The following is a 7,172-nucleotide window of genomic DNA, read 5'->3' on the forward strand; positions in this document are numbered from 1 at the left end:
TAATACGTCCGGTAATTTACGGCTCAACAAACTCTTTTTAGGTTTCTCAGGTTAACCGACGAACCGAAGTGATTCGATCAACAAGTTACAAAGAATTAAAGTGACTGTCATGACACCAAACCTAGTGGACTTGGAGATGGTGCCAAGAATGCCGGTAGTTTCGTCAAGTGCAGGAATATTTTGCCACTAAAGAACAACCATACGAAACTTGAGAAGTGTAATGTTAATATAAGACTCAAGAACCAATGACGAATAATGTTTAACGAGGGTTTCGAACATCGTTACAAGATTCGATGAACGGAGTGAATTATGGTGGTTATGACATATTCTTCTGCTCCAACTGTATCTTAAACATGGTTCAGCTTCAATTCAACGACGATTCCATCCTTTGAATGCAGAGCTAAAATTTTCTTGAACTTAAGGTTATCAGACTTTGTATATAGCACCTAAAGCTAAAATGTAATAGGACGATGTTTAGCCTATACTCTAATCTAGGTAGTACAAACACCATACAATTATACTAATTCTATCAGTTGACGACAATGGCCGGTCACATCATCCAGATAAAAGATTATACTTTTGGTTTCCACACCCCGAAATGCAAGTGGAAGTAGTAGCAAGAATTATATTATATTTCTTTATTAATTTGTGTATCAAAAATATGCTACTACTATTATTACCGTAGAAAGTTGTACTAATACCAAATAAGCAGTACCTAGTTTGTCCTTCATGAAACAGCACGAGCGTTTTACGGTCAATTGAGACCTGCACCAATCAATCCTAGGTGATCTTTAAGCACATACATAATGATGGTATTTATTGCTGCAATGAGCTTGACGCACATAAGCATGTAACATCCGTACCACATAGGCAAAGGTCACTGCAAGTGGTATAGTAACAAGCACCTAGTTTCCGCTGCACAGATTGCAACAACGATTTCAGAGCAACACGCAAGTAAATATCGTCCCATGTGCGTGGTAACGTGAAACGATAGGAGTGATTTATCGATTTTCCAATCCTGATTCTCTTTCTCTCTGTCTCTCTCTCTCTCTTCCATTATTGTATGCTTTTCATTTGCCCCTTTCATCATTCCCTCAATCATGACTCTCTCGCTTTGACCTATTCATTTGGCGTTCGGTGTTTTGTGTTACTACCTTTGCACGTAACGGCTGCTGGGATGCATGAATGGAACGTGTAACAGTTGGCTGTAATACACTGTTACTATGGTTTCCGACCGTCTGCTTTCATTTCGGGAGCGCGCGTATTTTCCCCTACCTAATGGTGAGCGAACATTGCGAAAGCGTTGCTAGGTGAGTGGAAAAGTAACTTGGAAACATGGGCAATGAGAAGAAAAAAAAAAGCCTCAGACCAGATAGAACAAAAACGTGAACTCAAGGGAGAGGATGGAGTGAAAAACAAAACAAATTAAAATGGTTGACGTGAGCGTGAGAGCGAATGAGAGAGTTTTTTGGGAAGGAATCATTCGTGAGTGTGAAGGATCTTCCAGCATCAGGAAGGATCTTAAATTCATGATGTATTTTCAATTACCTTTCCTTGCATTGGGTTTATGTGTTTGTCACTCTTCTGTGTTTAGCTTTTCGCACCATGTTTCGCTCTTGTTTTTTTTTATTTGTTTCTTACACTTTTTGGAACACTTTCTTACACTTATAAACTTTGTTCGTATGAATATTTATAGAAGTGTTTGTCTTTATTGTTCTCGAAGTTTCTTAGTGTCGACTTCTAACTTCTCCTTCGTCATTTTTTCCCTCGACACACACGCACACCGTTTTCTAAACAGTTGCTTTATTTTAAACTTTGTGATTATTTTTGTGTTTCTACGTTTCGTAACTTAAGAGTGTTTTAACGTTATCATTCCTTTGTTTTGCGCCCTCCAGCCCCACGCTTATAATCTACCGGTGCCTTGTTGAAATATTACTTTGCAAGTTATGCAAAAACCAACATTACCGCACCGCATCAGCACAAAAGGGACGGCCAGCCGGGTATTTGCCCGTGTCCGGGATCCGGGATCGTCTGAAGGTTTTGCCAAGCAAAACTTACTTTCTGTACAGTTTTTAATCTACCACACGCGTTTCCTGTCTCCTCCTCTCGACCGCTCCCTTTTTCCAAACGCCTTTACACCCCGCTTAGGTTGGTCGCCTCGGCCTGGGCACTGGGAAAAGTTCATTGAGAAAATTGTTTTCTCATAAAATGATGAGCACTCCAGGGTCGGTCGGCCATACGCAAGGAAAGGATTTGCACCTACGCGTGTAAATGTGCCACATTTGCGTCCCCATCCACCGTTGTTGTTTAGTGCTTACCACTCCTCCTACAGCGTGCCGTGGCTTTCCATTACAAATTAATTTGCACACCAAGCTGCACTTTTTACGGGACGGGAAAGTACTAGCATTCGGGCATTTGCAGGAAGGGTTCAGCAATACTGGCAAATTGAAAAATGATCTCAACGGAGCACAAATGGCAAAGTTGTTAAATAAAAGCATAAGCTTCCGGAATCTCTTATACTGGGTGAGGGGTTTTTTTTTACCTGTAAGGACAAATATTTAGGTGCAAGGCGGAATTCACCGAACCGAAAAAGCAGTAAAACAGGTGTCTGTGGTCAGGTATACGATTGAGCATCAGTGCATGGTTTCGGTTGATATGCGCAATTTATCTACGGTAGTTTGTTTGTCTGGGAATCAAGAGTCATTTAAGCGCTTTTAAAGTACGAGTAGACGAACGCAATGGTTTTGCAGCCCCAGTAACGAAAGTATGCTTGCCGAAGGTTAGTGAATATACAAGTGAGCTTATCCGATTTTGAATCGAATACTTCTCTGCTGACCGCGTCGGACGAGTGTGCTTGTTTGAGTGAAGTGTTTCGCTGGCCTTTGTGCGAAACTTTCTAGAGCGTGCTGATGTTTCTGCCGAATGTTGTAACAACAGCATCAAGCCGTGTAGATTTCCTGTAATGAATCTACTTTGCGGAGATCATCGCGATCGTTTGCCGTTGACGATGCTGTTTCGCTGAATCTTCCTACACATCAAAACCATCTCATCAATTAGTGCGCTCCCGGCACCGGCATTAGACGGAGACAATATTCATAATCTACCCCTTTACGGTGATGAATCCTTCCACTAATTAACTCTTTGTCGTTTTTTGTTGCCACTCCGCTCTACCCATGTTTGCCGTCGGTATGTTAGATTTCAATCTTTGCCACGTTGTTTTTAGACTGGTGTGTTGGATCGTACAGATTCCCCGTTCGTTCGGTTGTAATTTCATTAAGCATGATAGAGCACGGTGGCGCACGGAAGGCATTACGCCGCCGGCCATTGTGCTGCCGATGACACACACTCACTACCGATACGCTATAGAGCATTTGTAGAAATGGATAGAAAGCAACGTATACATTGTGCAGGGGCAGCCATTGTCTCATGCCCAGTGGAACCAAGCAGACACCGTGTGATGCGCTGAGAAGAAGTCGCATCAAGTGTCGCAAATGTGTGATGCTAAGATTTTTGGTAATTTTATTTTAGAACCCTCTAACACCACAACTGTTGCGTACTGGTGGCTTGATTGGTTGGTGGTGGGAAGGTAACGGTGGTAAAGCTGTTGGAAATTAAATGATCTTTCTACTATTAAAAATAGACCAACTCATTCGCGCGTTCCACGTAGGGCGCACGGTTGTGTTTGCTTGGGTCGTAAGTTTTATCGGGAAATGGTGACCTTTCCGTGACCGATGCTGTGACTCTGGGAAATATTGGTAGCTGTGCGAGTGAAGGACTCTAGGTTAAATTCTTAAATTTTTAATGCTAAAAGCAGATTGGTTTGAATAAAGGGTCATTTGCTGTATTAATTAAAATATTTTTGTTTTACTGTTGTGTCGTCGGGGTTTTGAAGGTGTTTTACTTTCCGATACCAAATTTAGAAGTTGTAGAAAGTTTTTTGTTTTTGTTTAGTGCGCGATGTTCCTTAGAAGATACAATTTTGATTATAAGGAATAATCAGGAGAATATTAGGAATAATTAGGAGAATAGTGAAATTGATTGCATACTTTCTGGCGGTTTCTTTCAAGTTTTGCATAGTATGCAATCCGCGATACACAATGTCTGCATCTGCAGCATTTTGGCACATTAAACGATTTTTAGTAATAAAAATAGATAAAATGTGCAAATTATTACTTTTGATATGGGAACATTACTACTGGCCATCGCAACAACTGAAGGCCCAATTTCAACCTAATGTCAATCTCAATTACCCATCTTATATTTTATTCCACACCATCTAAGCAACACCCACTTTGCACCATGTACGGTAATGGAGTGTGGAGCTCGCATACAACAGCGACCGCAGTTATGAATGGCACGGTACCCATTTGACCGTTGTGGGAAATCTTGGGCCGCAACCGCACAGATCACTTTGCGCCCACTAAATCACTTCATTGCGGATGCTGCCCAGCACACCGGCGATTTGGATCACCGTTTAGGTTCGGTTTGGCACACTCGGCCAAAGGTACGGGACAGCCAAAAATCGTCCGCAAAACAACGACATCATCTGTTTTCATTTAACACAGTCACCATTTTTGTTTTCATACCACACACACACACACATACACACACGGAGAAACATATTGGGAGACAAATCACTTGCACGGTGAGCGGAAGTGAAAAGGCAGGTGGGCGGTTTTGTTGGGAAAGGAACATAAAAAAACCTAGGAATAAGAGAAAAATAAAACAAAACGATGGTAAGCAAAATTAAGGGGGCATTGTTTGTTTGAAACGCGGAAAGTAAATGGGTGGGTGACAGTCCCACCTACCCCACCCACAGAAGAGATAGAAAATAAATGGATCAGGACAGTTGATGTGTTTCTAAAATTAGCTCTTTTTTTCACACACTCTCCATTGCTATCTCCCATACGTTCGTTCGCTGTTGTGGTTGTTCTTTTGTTGACGTCTTTTTCTAGTTAGATAGCGCTGCAAACAATCGTGGCCGTGAAGTAACAGCACGAGAAACATCTAACAAAAACAAAACAAAACAAAAAAAAAAACATTTACAACGTTCACATTTTAAACACAATGTGGTTTAGTGTTCGAAAAAGCAAAGAAGAGAACAAATCGAGTGAAAAAATACCATCAATAAAATGACATCGTCCACAGCAATTACCAGCACGTCTCCCCCAGCGATCTGTGGGGGTTCTGATCCACTCCCTCCCAAAAAAAAAAACGATGTTAGATGCATGATTTTACTTTTTTGTTTGTTTTCGTGATTCGTTATCTTTTACACATTCGCTTTTCTAGTACAATGGTACGCTGGGGTATGGTTGTTTGTGGAGAAATGGTTACACACTCAGCAAAGGAGCATAGACGGGCTAGAAGGTGGAACAGATTGAACGAAACATAGCTGGATGGTTGCTGTTTCCAACCGAAAGCAACACAATGCTCACCCAGAACTTCAATCTAGAGTTGAAATTTGTGTAAATTAAAATTGACGTTTCTTCGTGATGTTCCTGCTGCGGGATGGTTGATGAGTTGTTTGGTCAATGTTGCTCTGTGCGTTAGCTACATTGTTGAATACACCTCTACGATGTCTTTCTGATTTAATTACTGCTTTTTTGTTGGTTGTATAAATGTACTTGCATATAAATCGAACAGTAGTAAATTTGTTTAATTTAAATTTTTTCCATACAACAAGCGTTGTGCTGTTTGAGAGCATTATCGCCTTAGCTTAAAATGTATGCGTGATGAATCAATTTTCTGTAGTGGTTAAGGACAAAGCAACGTGATATTTTTAATTGTAACGTTGATGAACTCTCTTTCAGATTCTAATGATGGTACAAGAATGAAGGTTAAGCTGTGAGAAGGTTTGATTGAATCCGTTTGTACAGAAGTGATCAGAGCAGTGATCAGATCTCACGGTGTTGAGTACCATCTGAAAGATTTGCCTTCCCATTGCCTTTTACAATCTGTTGTCATGTTTTGGGTGAACAGGACCTTGTTCAATATACTTGGAACATAAGTGGCCTTCAGCTGACGGGCATATGTATATTCTCTTTAATGTTGCGTTCCCGAGAGTCTTCCTAGTTGTAGGATCGACAACGACAGGTAACAAACTTTCCAAGACAAGTGATGGAAAACTTTAGGGTGAGCATTAACTAGACAGGATTTCCATAGGAGCGATATAAGGATAATAAATGATCTCAGGTTTGAAACTATCCAAAAGCTCGTCCACCATGGACTATTATTGGGGCAGATCACACTCTAAGTTAGAAAGCTTAAGTTTTTACCCTGTATCTGCCAAATATGCAGGTACCGGGCGGTATAATTTTGTACGGATTCGTAAAGGACATAGCATTTTGACATAAAGAGTGACACAAGAGATCATTTTTGTGAAACTAAAATTTGTGAAAAATAGATTAGAGTTTAGAAATTTAATTTAATGTAATTAATTTGACATAATATATAAATCAATTTTTATCGTGAAAAAAATGTGTTTACAATTTTCGCACACGGGAAACATGGCCTAACCTGATTCAGGCAAGCTAGCAAAATTCTTTGTTTTGATATTTGTCGAGCTTGGGTTAGCTGCTTTCATTGGGTAACCAATCTAATCTTTCTTTCCTAGGCTTAACTTGGCTTGACATTTGTATGCCGAGCTGTAAGCGGATAAATACCTGGAAACGTCAAAACGCATACAAAAAAAAAATAGCTTAGAGTATAATTCCGGCCATTATAGGAAGATATTCCTACAAGCCTTCTAGCCGTACCGTAGACAATGTTGAGTTATTATTAGTTTCAATACTCATATTTATCGCTAAGCGTTGGATTGTTAGGAATTTGGAATTGCTTGTAATTAGGACAATAGTACAATAGTTTTTACTTGTGTTCAAGCGATAGTTGCTCGAAATGATTTTGATACTGTTAATTGAAATAATTGCATACCAACGAACCATACCATCGAATCGTAGGTATGGTCTTCACATTGATATGACACTGTTGGACATACCTGAAAAAATGTATCATCCATATTGAAACAGAGCGAGCTTGGTATGTTGTACTAAGGACTACTAAGTAGTGAAGTAATCAGTAGGAATCATGAATCAGTAATCACGAAGTTAATCAGTCAGATTTCAAAGCATACAGTACCGGGTATTTCTCAGATCCTACCACGAAATTATGTTGTC

This window comes from Anopheles marshallii, chromosome 2 (assembly GCF_943734725.1).
Source record: "Anopheles marshallii chromosome 2, idAnoMarsDA_429_01, whole genome shotgun sequence".
NCBI lineage: Eukaryota > Metazoa > Arthropoda > Insecta > Diptera > Culicidae > Anopheles > Anopheles marshallii.